This window comes from Heterocephalus glaber, unplaced genomic scaffold, assembly GCF_053883595.1.
Source record: "Heterocephalus glaber isolate CG9 unplaced genomic scaffold, H.glaber_assembly_v1.0 deba00001564, whole genome shotgun sequence".
Lineage (NCBI taxonomy): Eukaryota > Metazoa > Chordata > Mammalia > Rodentia > Bathyergidae > Heterocephalus > Heterocephalus glaber.
Window position 1 is genome coordinate 22,117,935 of NW_028258351.1, and position 17,810 is coordinate 22,135,744.

Below are 17,810 nucleotides of genomic sequence, written 5' to 3' on the forward strand. Positions count from 1 at the left end.
CCTCTTGCTGCCCAAGGGCCTGGTCCAAAACTTTCTCAGGCTCTTGCCCTTCTGTGTTGGCAGAAGAACAGGAATCTCTCACTCCCTTTCCTGGCAGGAGTGTTCTGAAGGCCCAAGCAGCATACAACCATCAATCAAGCAGTAAACTGCTGTTTAGAAGCCACTCTGTCCTTGACTAGGGCTAGGGGCTGAGGAGGTGGGGATGGAGAAGGCCATAGATCCAAGAGACTTATTAACCCTAAGTCCCTTTGAGACATTTGGCATTTGTCTCAGAAGTCAAAACAAGAGTGATTAAGACATGAAGGAATTAGAGACCAGTACCATAGAGAATGTACTCTTCATTAGTTTATTCCTTCTGGGTGCTGTGTTATTCCTTCTGGGAGGTGTGTTAGTTACTTTTCTCATTGATGAGACATAATACCTGGAACTCAAAGTTAAAGGGGAAAGGGTTTATTTAGCTCATAGTTTGTAGAGATTTTAGTCCATAGTCAACTGGCTGCAAGGCAGAGTGGCACGTGACAGAGAGGTGTTGGAGAAGAGAAACTGTTCATGGCACCCACACAGTAGCAAAAGCAACAAGGGACCTTAACAAGGGACCTTTCTGTCCCTTTTATCTCATCCAGACTACCAGGATTAGGGTGGTGCCAAACCAATCAGTGTACAGGTTTAGTAATCACACACCCTTAGTCCCAGCATCACATATTCTAGATTCAGCCACCTCTGCAAAAGCCTCTTATGACCACATGAGGCTTTGTGGGGACATCTAAACCATAACAGGTTGTGCTGGTGAATAAGGCAGCTCTCGTACCCTTGTCATGGAGCTCGTATTCTTTCAGGCATACATTGAATAAACAATTGCACAATGATAGATCTCACTGAGAGTTGTGTACATGATGGATGAATGCAGGGTGTTTGGAGAGGAAAAAGGAGAGTAGAGTGGGACTAGGGAAGTCTGGAAAAGCTTTCTAGGGAGTCATCAGAAGAATGAGCAAGAATTAACAAAGCAAAGGGGAAGAAGAACTTTGCAGGTGGAGGTGAGAGTTGGTACTGTTTGAGATGTATGTGAGGCTGGGCACAGAGAAGAGAGTAGAGAGGGATACCAGATCAAGCAGGGTTGCTTGTTGCCATGGTGCCTGGATGGTGCCCAATGCCAAAATCTTGGAGTCAGGAGACATGGGCTCTAGTCCCACCTCTTCTTGAACCAGCTTTGCATCCTCAGATGAGATATTACATGGTATTGAGAAGCCACCCTGCTTGTGGGTCTCAACTCCTCAGTGGAAAATGATTACTAATTTCCATAAGATTCTGTGATGTGTAAGTTCTAGATTCTGGGTCCTGCAGTGACAAGATAGGACCAGCCAGGTCAGCAGGGATGGGTTGGTGAGAGAGTGAAGTGAAATCACGTCAGATTTTGGATTCTGAGTGAAGGATTATCCAGCCTGTGGGCAGGAGTGAGTTCTGTTCTTTCTGAGTGCTGCAGAGGAGGACAGTCTCACTTGCAGCCCTGCAGTTGAGCTCTTGTCCAACCCTCATCCCTTCGGCTTGCCAGGTATGCCAGGATGGTTTGGAATGTCAGTCATGGAGATGACTTGAGCCCTTCTATCAGGCAGAGACTTGATGACAAAGGAAAGGGCTTGTGGTAGAGGATTGAGGAGACAGTTCCACTGTCCTTTCTTAATGGGTGACTGTGGGAGACCCTGGGACCTGCACCCAGATCCCTCTTCAGGAATGAAGGACTTATTCTCCCCATGTTCTGAGGTAGCTCTCAGCTGTCATCTCTGAAAAGAGGACAATGGAGATCTCTGAATGTCATCTCTGGAATGGAGGACAATGAGAAGATGAGTAACACGTTATAAAAGGATTGAGACACATTAAATCCATATAGGACAACCCATTCAGGACCCCTCCTATCTCTCAGGAGCTATTCCTATTCTCCAAGAAATTTTCCTACTCTTAACCTCTGTTGTTCCTTAGAATTCATTCTTCAACTTTGGGAAACGTGAACTCCAAATGTCTGATATCTAGCAGGTTAGGAGTTTATTTTACCCCTATATCATTTTGGAGGCACCAGTAAATTAATTGGAAGGAGGTAAGAGTCTGCTTTTGTTCATAAATTCTCGATTGTGACTCATTTAGGTGATTAGAAGTTGTCATTCTTGTTTGCCATTTGCTTATGCCTTGTCTTTTATGCTTGTCCTCTTATGCTTTATTTTTTTGTCAAATGATGGTAAATTTAAGTTGAGACCATGGGAAGATTATAATGTTTCTTCAATGGGACATTTTATTTTTGCAGGTAGGGTCCTGTATTCCTGTTTTGTGTATGGATCTACTAGTTGCTGAATTTACTGGTGTTCCTTGCTTGACTAGTTTGCCTTGTTTTGACTGTTGTGGTTTGTTGTCTTAGACAGTGGCACTATGGAAAAGTAATGTCAGAGGGTCCTTTAGTGGACTTTAATACTAACCAAAATGCAATTTGTAAAATGTAAAATGAGTCATTTTATGAAATCTAGTTTATATGCAGGAAATATGAATGCACCTTGTAAATTTAGGACTCCCTCAGCCAGTTATTTGTGATAATAAGGCTGCTGATCTTAAATCTGGGAGGACAGAATTAACTGAGACAGTCTGGCCTTCATGCTCATGGAAGGGAATATTGAGCCTGTTCTGCTTCAGTTTCCTTTATGGTCTGATCTTCTGCTGGTGAGGAGGAAATCTTAGCTCTTGAGATTCCCCATTCTCACCTTTCCAGGCTGAGAGTGATGACTCATGGGGCAAATTTTCTCAGCAACTCACCATGAGCATAAGAAGAGACTTTCTTTTCTCTGATCTAATTTCTGATCTTTTTCTGTCACTTTGTAATTTCTTTTTCTTTTGGAGGCATATTTCTTCTAAAGATCAGAGAGAAAAAGAGAGACTCTAAAAAGGTTTTAGAACCAATCTGTATCAACTATTCCTCCTATTCAACAATTAAGAACTTTCAAGTTGAGCCCATAGAAAATGAGTGTTTTTTTAACACTGTAGACAGGGAAGTCATCTTAGATGAGGAACACATATCTCATCTCTGAGACAGAAGAGACATGGGAATTTTGTCTATCCAGGATAACAAACATGAAGATGATGTCCCTGCCTTGTGTTCTGGGCACAATTTCCCCTTCAGTGGGTATGGGAAATTGAAATCTGAGACCCAGTGGAAAGAATCAACTTCTGAGTGACACCAGAAGGAGCTATTTCCTAAGCAATATACTTAAGGGACTAAATCACATTCAATTCAGGAGAGATTTTCTAAACTACCCTTTTATCTCAACTCCTTTATACTCTCAGAAAGGCTCCAACCTCTTGTCTCTCTCTCTCCCTTCCTAAGCCTCATCATTTATGTGTACAGGGGAGGGAAGTACTCTCACTAATGTGTAAGTTATGGTTGCCAAACAATTAGTACAGGTTTTAACCTTTGAGTTTCATAAATGTGTAGAGACAGAAATCTATAGAGTGGATTTTGAGTGCCTTGTCTTGTTGCTAAGGGGGATTGCCTAGGTGATTAGGTAGATGGCACAAATGTCTCAGTGACTGCCCTAGGGTCTCAAGGCAGGATTTTGCAAGCCATTACTTGCCTCTATCTAGCTCTAGATGTGATGTCTTTTGAAGGTTGAGAAGTGCTCCAACTACTTCCAATCTGCCCTTTCTTCCCTCTCATTCTTTCAAAGAATTGGAATGCAGTTGTTCAGGTCAATTGATCGTTGATTTAATTTTGCTAACAATGCTTCCTCTTCAAATATGGCTGTTATAGTGGGAATCAGGTATACCTAGTGCTATTGGAAACACACTTTGGAGTTAAGAATGTGAATTTTCAGAGAAGGTAGGGGTGTGCATTGGTAAGCATGGATAGTCTGGGATGACCTATCTTCTGGTCACTCTCCAGATAGCAGCCACCTGCTCTGGAGCAAGTTACCTTGAGGGATGCCTTGAGAGCACATAAAAACCAAGTAGGAACTAAAAGGGAGGTCTATTTTTCCCCTTGTTATTTTGGGGACATGCATTGTCAATTCTCTTACTCCTTCAGGATGTATGCCTAAGCACTGGAATTTGTCCAACCCTCATGTGTAGAGATAGAGCTATTTAATATTTTTCTGCACCTCTGCATGGCCTGTCTACCCCCTAGAGACAAAGTAGAATGCAGAGGGAAATATTCATATGATACTATTTTGGAACTAGAGTTATACTGTAAGAAAGAGGGAAAATGGTCAGAATTACCTTATATTCAGACTCTCCTTGTATAAAGGACAGTCCTCATCTTTTTGGACAAGTGCTCTCCCATGACTTGGCCTGATTAAAATTTTCCCAAGTCACAGTTCTGCAATATGTAGATGATATACTGTTCATTAATGATTTTTCTCTTTCATAAAGAAACAGATGCCTTGCTAAGAGGTGCCACTTACTAGCTAAATTTCAATAGACTCTTTAATAGGTAACAGAAACAGGTATTAAGGAATAGCCATAGCCTCAGTCCCCAGACCTGCCACTCTCTTGCACATGTGGCTATCAAAACAGCAGTTTTGGCTATCAGCTGTGGCTAACAAATAATTGTGTCCTTCAAGACAACAATGAGAAGCCTGTATAGCTGGGATTCCAATCAGATAAACCATCAGCCTGGGGGCCATCTTAAAAACTGTCTTCACTTTCATAAGTGTGAAAGGTTTTTATTCTTTCTTATTCTTATTACAATAAATCTTCTGTAATAAAAATGTTCTGTCTTGTCTTATCAATAAAAAGTTCTGCCTAGTCTTATAGTTACAAACATTCTGCCTAGTCTTATAGGCATAAAAAGTTCTGCCTAGTCTTATAGTTACAAACCTAAAAACTGTAAAAAGGTTACTGTAATCAACTTGGCCAAATACATCTGAGTGCACTCTGGCTAATAACAGTTGTCTTATGTATGCCTGGCTGTCTGTCTGTTCAATTTGTGATTGGTTGGAACATTTACATCTGTTTTGTTTACACTCAACAATTTTTTCTTCACTTTGCTTTTTTGGATTTTTAAAATATTTATGTCTATAATTTAAGTTGGCTTATAGATAAGTATCATTAGAGTTGCCACCAGGTTGCCAGCCAATCAGAATGATGTCAAGACTGGTTTTACAAATCCAGTGTATATTATTGTCTGTGTATAATAACTTGAGAGTCTTTCATTGGTCAAGGATAATGCGTTAATTGTTATGATCTGGTTCTCAGGGGTCATCTGAAAATTTTGTTAAGATAATTAAATAGGGACCCCTTAGGCCAGGAAACTGCTGGATGAGACTCCCCTTGGTGACTAAAGGAGCAGCTGCTTGGGAACACTTTTTCCAGTCTTTAGTCACTAATAGGACTCCAATAGTTTCCATAGTCTTGTGGGAGACACACCCCAATAAACATTGCTAAACATATTATTGTGATATGTCTACATTGGTTATCACTGAAAGGTTAAGTTTTCTGTGGATAAAACAATAAAGTTTTCTTATTAAAAGATACTCTTGGTACAAAACTAAATTAAGTGACAAAGGTTTCTATATAGCTGTGACACTCATTACTGCTAATTTCATAGTGTATGAAATGTATTCATGCCTTCTGGGTGTACAGGTCTTCTAATATGTAAAACTAGGACTGTTTATGGTGATAACCTTTTCTTTTAGACTCAGATATCTGCCTTTCTGTTGTGCTCCAGCTACTTGTGATGAGGCACATGTCAAGCCAGCATGAGACCACCAGTCAAATGATAGTTTTTTTAAAAAGTTTATGTGATATATATATATATATATATCTCACATAAATATATATATGTCACTAAGAGATGCTTACTTAACGATGAGCAGGCCAGACCATGTCACACGCTTCCTTGATGACATCCTATTAAAGGATAATAAATTAGGTGAGAGCTTCTTTGTATACTAGATGGAGATGACTGACTAAAAAGAGGCTATTCTATTCTAAGATAGACATTTAAATGTGTTTCAAAGATAATATTATGATTGTCATACTGAAATAATATGTGCAGCTCTTGATGTTTTCTCTGTAAAACTTTATAATTATCTGTTAACATTCTGCAGGGATTCAACTTCTAAAACAACCATGATTGGTAAGAAATAACAGTCTTCTGACTATACTTTGTATATTTCAAAGTGCTTGATATCCAGATGAGGTGATAATGGTTAAGCTCACTACTCCACTGCAATACTAATGTAACTGATCTTCTCTTCTGGGTGTTCAACAACTGAAATTTAGAGACCAGAACTAGAAAGGTAATTGGGCTAAGAGGATCGCCAATATTTTGGCCCAGATCTCCAAGGTCAACAAGGACCCAGGACATGAGGGAACCTTTTCTACAGGATCCTACAACTTTGGTGAGTCACCCAACCTCCCAAGCAGGGAGATTGCTGGATTCCAGAAGACAGGAATTAGTAAATGTACAGTGTGCCAAAAAATAGGGTCAACAAAGAAGGAAAAGCCTCACATGCTTTCACAGGAAGCAACATGATCAAGCAAGACTGTGACCCATCCTGGCAGCTGACGCTGACAGAGGAGCTGAGAGGCTCTGTACATGGTTTCAAAAGTAATGCCTGAAGAGACTTAACTGACCTTGATAGAAAGCAAGAGGTTAATTTTGATTAACATAGGTCTCACTTTAACTTGGTCTTAAACACCTAGCAGAAAAGTATAACCAAAATATGTATAAAACAATACCATAGTAGTAAAAGCTAGATATAAAAGGTGCTCCAATCGCTGACCCCTTCTGGCTGTTTGTAGCTAACCAGTGGTATGGTTCAGTGAGGCTAAAAAAACTACAGTGGAAGCTATAAAAGCTCAACAAGAGTCTTTAAATTCTTAGCTAAAAGTGTCCTTCAAAATCACCAAACTCTCCATCTTCTTACAGCTAAAACTAGAGGAACTTATGATAAGAAATATCAGACTTATAGATAACCTCCATTATTGGGGGAGCATCTAAGAGCGAGCTGGTTACAATCATTATTCCAGTCTCTTAAGAGCAGTGTCTGGATGTAGCTCTTTCCCAAACGTGCCTTTCCATTTTAATACTCATGCTTTAATTTCTTGGAAAAGAAATTCCTGCCAAACTCCAAGTGATCATGCAGATGGAACCAATGACAAATGTGCCAGACTCCTTTTTACCAGAATTGAATAGATCAGCCTTGTGAAGGGAGTTTGTAACTGCTAAACTGAAACAATACTTCTATCCAAAGCCCATTAGATTATCTGTCTGGAAAGGGTCCCTGACTGAAGTCCCTCCTGCCCAGACCCTTCTCAGCTCAAAGCAGCTAGATGGAAACTATGCTTCTTCTCCCCTAAGAAAGGTAGGGATACCTCTTCAGAGGGGGGAATATTATAGACAGTTAAGTTAAGTAGAAATATTATAGACAGTCAGATAGGGCTTCAGAGGGGGTAATATTTTAGACAGCTAAGTTAGGTACAAATATTATAGGCAGTCAGATAGGGCTAGGTCCTCAAGAAAGTCAGTGCAGAAGATGAGAACACATTAGAACTGTGGCTGGAAGTGCATCTGAAGAAGAGCGAAGTCACGATGGCTAGATTTACATACTTTCCTAAGGGATAAATGGATGCTTGGGATTTCCCATATAACTAAACCATTATCTCATTAGAGGTGGGGCATCCTCTCCCACTCACTAAGACTAAGACCACTAAGACTAAGACTAAACACAAAACTAAGACTAGATTATTGACCAAAGTTAATGAGGTCATCCATATTCTCTTGCTGCTACTGGATCAATATTAGCCAAGCGGCTATACTTGTAATCTTATTGCCTGGTTATAATTTGACCCATGTCGTACTCACCCCTAGTGACTTTTCTCTATAAAACTTTCTCAAAAAAGTGGGCTCATTGGCAACCCATTCAGGGTACCTCCTGTATCTCAGGAGCTATTCTTATACCCCATTCTTATTCCTCAATAAAATTTCCTATTCTTAAAAAGAAATAAACGCATGTACCAATTTACCAAAATGAACCTCACCGTAATGTATTACCAACAGACATTTAAAAAAATAAAAAGTAACCAGGCCTGGGTCCCACCTCCTCCCAGAGGCAGCCTGGGATAAATGGTGAATCAAAGGCAAGGTAAAAAGCCTTGTTCTTTCTGCCCAACTTGGGACAATTCCAAAAGTCCAGCTCAGTCCCCAAACCCCACAGCATTTATGGAGAGACTGCTGTGTAGCTTGGATCCATCTTCCTCTCCTGATAATCTGGCACACAGCTCTTTGTCCCGGCTCTGCCTCCCTGGGAACCCCACCTGTGACAGCACCCTTAGGCAAATCTCTTCAAAGCTTTAAGTTTCTATTTCCTTATCTGTAAGAAGGAATAAATACCCACTTAGTGAGATCGTCTCAAATTTAAAAATCAAAAGTGCTAGTGGTATAGCTCAATGGTAGAATGCCCTTAGGTTTGATCCCCATTATGGGGAAAGGGGAATAATAAAGCCTACACCTTAGGTTGTAAGGATTTAAAGAGCTCAGGTGGTGGGATAGTGTACACAGATATTTGTTTGCACTGTGTCCTGTCTTCAGTGCTACCTGTGTTTGGAGGAAATGGCAGGGATTCATTGGACTAAGAGCTACTTTACCTCTGGGAGTTGGAACAGGTGTTGTTCTTCCAGAAGGAGAACAGATGTTTCCAAGCTCCCTGGAGACAATGTTCAGATTTTGTCTGGGATGTAGAGACTCGTGATGTTGGGGGCAAGGATAATTGGAAAGTGTTTGCTTCTCTGCATCTGAGAGAAGGTAGTACTGCTTGGAGGTAGTACTCTGAGGTGAGTGCAGGCTCCTCTGCCCCTCTTCCCTTGCAGCCTCCAGGTGAAGGAAGTGTCCATTGGTGCCTGTGGAAGTCATGGGCAATGGGGAATACTCCATGGTTGAGACCTTGTTCTGTGAAGGTCCAGCTCTGAGCCTGGGTAGAGGATTAGGGCTGGGCAGCCAGAACAGGGAGGACTGCACTTGTAATCAGCCTCCTTCCCTGGATTCTTGAGTGAACATAGTTAGAAGGAAAGAGCCTTCATATGTGGCTGAGGTTGAATTTTTCTCACCCTGATCAATAACAGTGCCATCCTAGATTCTTGAATTTCTGTGCTTTCTAACAAATTTACACTGGCATTGATGGCAAAGGGAGGAGGTATGTCAGATGATCCAGGACACAGTTCCAGCTGTTCTTTAATAGTGAGTGGTGAATTCACTCTAGTGTGGCTCCTGGGCCATAGTAGGTGCTCAGTAAATGCTCCCTTCCCCTCTCTGTTTCCTCCTCATCCATGCCCCATATCCACTGCGGTGTTATGTGAATGCTTTCTATATAGACGTAAAATGATGTACAAGTTACACTTTCGTATGGCTCTGGAATGTTAGCTGCATGCACACACTCATTTTCTCTTAGATCAGGGTTTCTCAACCTTGGCACTACACTGACATTTAGGGCTGGGTAATTCTTTTCTCTGGGTTTCATCCTATGCATTGTAGGCTGTTTAAGCAGCATCCCTGGTCTCTACTCACTAAATTCCAGTAAGACTAAGATGCCCCATCCTCCACCAAGCCACAACAATCAGATTCTTCTCCAGATGTGGCAAAGGTCCCTGAGGCATAGGACAGTCCTTAATTGAGAACCACATTTCAGTGCTTCTGAGAAGACAGCTGGGAAAATTGTGTTTCCAGTGCCCTTGGGTGGTACATAGCTGGGAATAAGCCCCGTCCCACACATCCTGGCTCCTTTGATATTGTGTCTGTATCATCACAGTCACCACCATACCTCCTCACTGGTCGTCATGGAGCACCCACTGCTCTCCGTCACCACAGGAGGGGAGGGGACTGGCAGCCATTGTTTCTTTCCAGGAGAACACAAGCATCTGACTTTCTCTGATTGGTAAACTTAGTGGGGCCCAGGAGAAAGCCTTCAGGACAGGAAACAGTACAGGTAGCTCGTATCTGGTTCCTAGAAATCCCTGCAGGGTCCTCTTAGTAGCAAGGAGCAGCCATGGGCTTCTGACCTCTGGTGACTGCAGCTCCTCCTTCCAGGAAGTAGAAGTGGAGGTGGTCCCCTGGCAACAGTGTGGACAATAGCAGCCCCAGGAGCAGCCACTGTGGACAAGAACAGAGGAGACAAAGGGTCATGGACTACTCATTGTGGGCTTTGTGGAAGAGTCTACTCTGGTGAGCACCTGGCCTGACTCTTGCCCTCCTTCCCCAGAGTCATTAATCAGAGGCCCAAGCTCGTGAAAGGACCCCAGGGAGGGGATGCCTTGGGTCTGCTCTCTTATCAAGAGCTCCAAGGGAGGCTAAATTCATTCATTCACCCCCTCATTCATTCAATAGATATATTTTTGGCCCTACTAGGTCTGTTTATTAAGCCACTAATATGTCCCCATCACTAGAGTACTAAGTCGGTTGAAACATGGGTCCAGTGCTCTGTACAACACTGGGTATTTTAAAGCATACATGTTGACCTCTAGGAGTTCTTTTATCTAGTTGAAACCATGTGCTCATGGCAAAGCTTATGAATAATAGGAATATCCCAGACAGTACAAGTACATGGGGAAATTACCAGCCTACCTGTGATGGAGGAGGATGAGCTGGGAGGGTAGACTTCATTGTGTGCCTGAGTATGAGAGCCCCTGGCACTGTAAATGTCTCATTCACCAGATGAGAAACATGGACTCAAGAGATGTGAAGAACATGCCCAAATGTATTCCCACCACCGAAGACAAGGAGGGCTTTCCTGAGTTAAGGGTTTCTTTCCCTTTTCCATCTCGGCCCTGATTGTCTGCCTCCAAACATACTGTGAGCCAGGCTTCACTTCTGGCCTCAGCACCTCTTCAGAATCTATCTTCTTCACTGTTCTAGAAAATTCACTCTTCTAGGAAACCCGTCTGAAGCAAGCACTGTACCAAGACCACTCAGGCTGGACCTCCTACCACCTGCACCCTAGGAGTCACATAAAGGACTCAGTGGTCTGTGGCTGGGGGAGACGGATGCAGCCAGATGAGGATGTCTAAGTCACCTCCAGCAATAAAAACAACCCAGGAAGGACCTGTTTTGGGACACTAACCTGTAACCTCCGTTTGCATCCTCTTTCTTCCAGGCAACTGCACAGCTCTGTGTACTTCACCTGTCTCCAGGAGTTTGTGTTTTTCTCTCAAGAGACTGGCCTGCAAGACAGTGGCTCCTCACTCTTTGCACTTATTTCTTCCATGAGCTCAAAGTACCCATTAAGGAAACCATCTGCAGCTCATTTTCCTCCATCCCTGAGAGCGTTGGTTGCTCTTCCAATGCACCCAGACAACCTCCTTTCTTATTAATTGACATTCCAAGAGGAGTACTGGACTGACACCATTCAGGCAGTGGGGGGCTCTGGCAGCTGCTTTTCTGGCAGCAGGCACACCCAGATCTTTGGGCTGGGTAGCAAGAAATTCAGGGGATCCTTCCAAAGGCTGGAAAAAAGCACACAGAAAAGATATGAATGGCAGGGAAGCTTGTCCTCATTAATCCGTGAGCAAACACACTTTAATTAAAGCACAAAGATAAAAGTGTCTAGTTCCCTCTTGAAATCTGGCAGAAAATATGCTAGGAAGGAATATTTACCCAGGAAAACTATTCAAATAAGACCATTTTCTAGTTTGGAATATAATCGGGGCAAGTAGGGATGGAGAGGGGAGTGGTTATCTTGGAGGCTCATTTGAAATCCCTCACAAAGGAAAGGCTTAGAAAAGAATTCTCACCTCCTATAGGTTATGTTTACTTGAAGCCCAGAGTGATTGGTTGTCTCAGTTGGCTGATGTTCCCCTGAAGGAGAAAGGACATGAATGGAGACTAAGGGAGGGAGGCACCCAATGAAGAGGGACCTTGGAGATATTAGAGTTGCTGCCATAAATGGATGATTATCTGCCCTTCTCCTGCTGGCCTCTGTGGTGAAGAGGGTCAGGCTCCAAGGCTCCTCTGATTTCTAGATACGTTGATGCTTTCAGCAGAGGGCATTGACTCCTTTCTGACATGTCTGAGTCTCAGCTTTCCCGTGTCCTTTCTGTGTGGCCTGGGGTAAATTACCTAACCTCTCTCAGCTTCAGTTTCCTCATCCATAAAATGGAGATAATAGGCAAGGAACCTTTTAGAAATGTGATGGAGAAGAACTAACACTGTGGAAGATGCCTTTCCTCCCCTTCCTCCTCTTCTGTCTGGGGCTCTGTTCTTTCTTTCTAAAGCTTTTCCTCCTCCCAGCAGCTTTCTGAGATGGTGCAGGGTGCTTGATAAAGGTACTCCTTTATCTCTCTATACCCTTCCATAAACCTGGTCCACCCTTGGAACCCTGCTCAATCCTACATTTCTATCTTTCACCCTAGGATGCTGAACACCTGTATTACACTTGGCTGAGCACCGAGCCAGCCCAGGAGAGACCTCTAAAGGCCCCGGGGAAATTGATTTGCAAACTGTCAAAATCTTCCAACTGCCCTCAGGGGTCATCACTCAAGGTGGCGGTTGTCATGGCATATCTGAAATAGCCTTGCCAGGGAGAAAAATGTGCCCAAATCAAGGCTGCAAAGAGAAGCTGGGGCATGTGGGAAGGGGTGCAGAGTCTTATTGTGTCTCACTTGGGAAAGGAGTCCTGGGTGGCTGCTTCCCAAGTCCAGCCCTCTGCAAGCCCTTCACTTGCTGGATAGACAGAAGTCCTTCCTCCCTCAGCCACCCAACAGCTCAAGGATAAATGTCTCCGTGCTCCCATGGCAGCTGGACAGAGCTCTGCTGGGCTTTCTGCCTGCCTGAGGGACTTTATCTCCCTAGTCTCTGAGATTTAAGTTTTATCACCAACCAGCTTTCTGCCTTTATGCAAGTCACTCAGATTCTTAGAGTCTGGATTTTCTTATATGCAGTTTCTCTGCATAACCAACTTGAATTATGCAGAAGAGATATATTTGAAGGGGAACATTTTGATTTCCCTCAAATGACACTCTCAGCACTGTCCTACTGCCACTGCCTCCCACCTTGACGGTCATCTCTGTGAATCATAATTCTGTCACTGGACTTGGACCCCTCTCCAGCTCTAGCTGGCACATGGCTGAGCTCTGAGTTCTGGCCCTTCTTCATCTTCCTTTCCTAAAGCCCCTCTTGACTTCTTTTTAGCAATGGTTCTCAAGCTCTAGTAATCACCAGAGTCACCTAAAAGACTTGTTAAAATGCAGTTTGCCAGCCCCACCTGAGTTTCTGATTCAGTGGCTAGGCAGGGTAGATAACTGCAACTCTAACAATTTCCCAGGTGATAATGACCCCACTTTGAGAGCCACTGCTTTAAAAAGGGTGTTGTCAACCTGGGGACTCTTGACACTTGGAGCTGGATAATTTCCTGCTGTGGGGCTTTGTTCTGTTCACTGTAGTATATTTCATGGCATCCCTGGCCACTACCCACTAGATGCCAATAATAACTCTCCCCAACATCTCACAACCAAAAATGTCTCCAGACTTTGCCAAAATGTCCTCTTTGTGAGTGGCAAAAATCACCCCAATTGAGAACCACTACTTTAGAACCTTGGGGTTGGGGTAGGAGGTGGAGCTTGTGTGGCCTTTGCGGGGACTTAGCAGGTCCACTAACTCTATGGCCTGAAGTATAGCCCCCTGGCTCCAAATCGGGTGGCCACCTGTTTTCAGAAGTAAGCACTTATCGGAACACAGAGCTTCATTCATTGGTTTGTTCTCTCTGCTGCTTTCTTGCTATATATGAGAGGCAGTGTTGAGTAAGTGTGACAGAGACCATTTGTTCTGGTCTGCAAAGTCTAAAACAGTTATTATTTGGTCCTTTACAGAAACAGTTTGCAGACCCTTGTTCAGGCCCTGTTCAGGTGGAGTGTGATGAGAAAGGACACAGGCCCACGTCTCCACCCACCATGTCCCATGCAAGGCAAGAAGAGGTCCTCACGCTGAGGATGATGGGAGCTTCTGCTCCTAGTGGTTCCCTGTGTATACCAGTGGTGAGCCAGGGCCCAGCAGGACTGGGGCCAGGCTGAGGATTTTCTACTGCTGCCTGGCTTGTGGTCAAGCTGTGCTTATGCCGTTTTGACTAGACCAAGGCTCTGCCTACACATGGAGTAAATAAGAGACTTGCATAAAGCCCCCAAAAGAAGGAACCAAGATGGCAGTTATGGAGGGCATCATAGGTGTACCTAGCATTTGGGAAGTGAGGAAGGGGGCAGGAGGAAAGACTCTTCTTCATCTCTACATGAGTGCATTCATTTGGCATTTACGGAGCACCTGCTGAATCCTAGGCAGTATATAAAAGGCATGGGGATCAAGATAATGTCCTGGTCCTCTTGGATTTGAGAGCATTATGAGGAGACAAGTAAAGAAGGGATAATGATTCTGGGGAGGCAAAGGGGTGATGAAAGTACAGAGGAGGCACGTGTTTTGGTCCTGCTGGTGAGGCAGACAGGACTTTGTGATAAGACACTTGATGCCCATGTGTGAGCCACAAGTGGGCTCTGTTCCCCTCCTGCTAATGGAGCAGATGTGAAGCCCCTCTGCCCCAGATCAGTTTCTGAGTGGTCAACTATTCATCAGCTCAAGTCTGTGCCAGATTTTCATTCCCCTGCAGGGAGGGCCTCAGCTTCCCCCGTTTATTTTGTGCACACTATCAGAAGTGCCAAGCTGCTTGCAGTGACCAAGTAGTCTACCAGAGGTGGCAGCTCTGCCCAGTCACCATCCTCCTCCTGTCTTCTAGCCTGTCTCAATCCAAATCCTACCTCTGCTTTTTCTGAGCTAACACACATGTTCTGTCACCTGTGGAGGGTGATTGTAGGTGGCAGTGTATTGTGGATGGCAGTTTGCAGGTGGTTGGTTCAGCACCAGGCTCTGTATTCTTTTTTAAAATTTGGTACTGGGGATCGAACTCAGGTCCTTGCACTTGGGAGGCGGGCAGTGTAATCACTGAGCTAAATTCCCGGCCCCAAGGCTCTGTATTCTTTATAGCCAAAGGTAGCATATTGGTGGTTCATCAGAGAGTCACAGCAAGCAATTCACAAACAAATGAATGAATGAATGAATGAATGAGCCAATGGCATCCCAAGGACCTGAAGGAGACGTAGGCTATGTCCAGCTCTAAATCCTTACACTTGTCCAACATTTAATAGTTTGCAGGCCACTTTAAGACTTTACTTGAAGGATCACACCTAACAGAGTTTTTGAGGTCAAGAGTGAGTGCATCAGTCAGGGGTTCTTTGGTGGTAAACAAATTGCCTTTGCTTTTTGGTGCTAAGAAAATGGCTTTGGTGAAATTAATCAGAAAGGACAAATAAAGGGAGGAGACAGGGAGGCTGACAGATCTAGGGGAAAACTTGAGGACTGGTTCTTAGAAAGGTCTTGCAGAGTACAAATGTGGCTCTTCAGAGCACTACTCCCGCTCCAGGCTCCCATACCAAAGGATGGTATCAGATGTGCTTAGTTTAGGGTAGGTGTGCAGGGTCTCAAGCTATAGGCTAAACAAAGCCTGCTCATGGTCCTTTGGGAATTGCTGACTCACAGCCCATCCATCTTTCCACCTACTCTGCCTCCCCTAAAGGCCTCCCAGGGCTCTGGCTGAGTGAGGCGTGTGCAGTCTCCTGATCACCCCCTCCTCCTCCAGTCCTGCAGCTAAGTTGCACTATTTTTACCTTTTTGGCCTGTAATTCTCCAGACTCTATATTCACACACACACACACACACACACACACACAGAGCTGAAGTTCAGCTCCTTAACATCATTAAACAATCAGCCTTCTCCTGAATGCTCTCTTGTCTCTCGTCTTGTCATCCTGTCTGTCCATCCAGCAATAGAGAGATCTCTGCACGTTGCAAATCTGATTGTGTCCCCTTCCCCGTCCCTCTGTAAAGAGCTTCAAATAGCACCTTGCTGCCCATGGCATGCCTTTTAACCTTCTGTGACCTTGATCCACTGTAAGAAATTTATATAATCTCCAATTTTACAATGCACTGATTTATATAATGGAAGCAAAATTTGTGAGAATCAATACTTACCTGAGTTTCTACTCTGTATCACTTTTGTAAACTGCTGTTCAGGACCCATTAAATCGATTTCATGATCTACTACTGAGTTACTATCAGTTCGAAAAATATTGGCTCCAAGAATAAGGCTGAAATCCTTTACTTGGTGCTATCCATCTCCCAAGCCTCACCTGTTCACTCTGGTCCAGGTTCTTATACATGTCTGTTTCTTTATGTTCTTTTATGCAGCCCCTGCTGAGTTTCACTTTAATGCTTTTACTCACCCCATTCCTTCTTTTCTACCACACTACCTCTTTCTTCAAGAATAAGTTCATTTCCTTGGGGTTCGGAAGATCCTCCTTGATGCCTCCAGAGTACCTTGTGTATGGTGCTTGTGTCTGCTTAGGTGTCTACAAGGTGGGGACCACTCGCCTCGGAATCATGGATAGTCCCAGGCCCTACCACAGGCCTACAGAATCAGTCTTTGAAGAATCTGTGGTGAATCCGAATTTTTACCTAACTGCCCCAGGGAGTCTTATGCACATGAACATTGACATTTGAGACTTACTGTTCTTGAGACTATTGGTTCCTCCAAGCTGACCTATTCTTCATGTATAGCCTGTTGTTATGGCTGTCTAGTTCCTCACCTCATACTACTTTTGGAGAATTCTCTGGCATACAGCTTGATGGGGACAAAACTCATTTCCCTACAGAAGAGGAAAGGCCCAGACATTGCTTTCCTAGTCCCCTGACACAGGGAACGTGGGCATGTGGCCTTGTGTTACCCAGCCGGACTCACACACCTGCGACTTTAAATCAGGAGCTGGTGATCAAAAGCAGCAGAGATGAGGAAGGATGCAGTGGTGGTGGCATCTGCAGGACAGTGAGTGGAGCTGGGAACACTAGGATGTGTGTGGCAAGATCTCTGAAATGACTTTGGCTTAGCTGCTGATTAGCTTCCTATCTTCAGAAACTGGCTCCCTAGGGTGTGTCGCTATTCCAGGAGCCAGTCAATAGCCCTTCAATTAATTACCTTTCTTAAGTCCAATAGAGTTGATTTCCTTTGCCACCCTCATAAGTACACTGTTACTGTTACTGGAGGTTTAGGCAAAATGCAAGGCTCGGCCGTTTGAACCAAAATACCATGGAGAAAAGCAGTGGTAAAGGTCAGGAAAGGAAGTTTAATCAGCACAGCCACACCAGGAAAGACAAATAAGGAGATTTAAGATCTGTCTTGGAGGGGCTGACAGAAGCTTTGGTGTTTCATAGAACAGGGAACAAGGGCAAAGGTTAAGGGTTTGCATAGCAGCCTGGGTAGGTGATCCTGTGAGGTTGCTCCAGAGAAGTCCTTATGGCTGGGGAAAGGGGCATCTGGTTCCCCTGTGATGACTGCTCCTGCCTGGGGCTTAGGAGTTCATCACTGGGTGGTCTGCTAGGCTCTACTCTTCCTGGAATCTGGTATGACTCAGGTTTAGCACAACGACTGGGGACTTCTAGGTATGACTTCAGACTGGAACAAGTTGCAAAAACTGACAATTGAATCTCCTTGCAAATTTCACCTCAGTCTTGCAGGAGGATGATCTAGGTTAGATAAATTTAGGGCTAATAACCATTATATTAATAAGTTTTAGATAGACACTCCTTAAGTGATTAACAGGCCTATGTTTATGGAGTAGGGATCTGATCCAAAGTTTTAAGATAGTAAAGGAGACAGACTTAAAGTGGAGGCAGAGATGCCAAATTTTATCCTATGTTTAGTTATCCATTGGACATCTGTAGGCCCAGGCTCTAAGTTCCTGTTTCAATACTG

General features: G+C 43.9%; 1 long non-coding RNA gene across 1 annotated transcript; it reads right to left on the minus strand.

Moving 5' to 3' along the window:
• Window positions 1–202: 202 nt before the first annotated feature.
• On the minus strand, window positions 203–11,709 carry LOC147823921 (uncharacterized). Its single transcript, XR_015443245.1, has 3 exons — window positions 11,088–11,709; window positions 9,792–10,120; window positions 203–1,815 (listed from the first exon to the last, which is right to left on the minus strand). It is a non-coding gene; the product is annotated as an uncharacterized LOC147823921 (long non-coding RNA).
• Window positions 11,710–17,810: the final 6,101 nt, after the last annotated feature.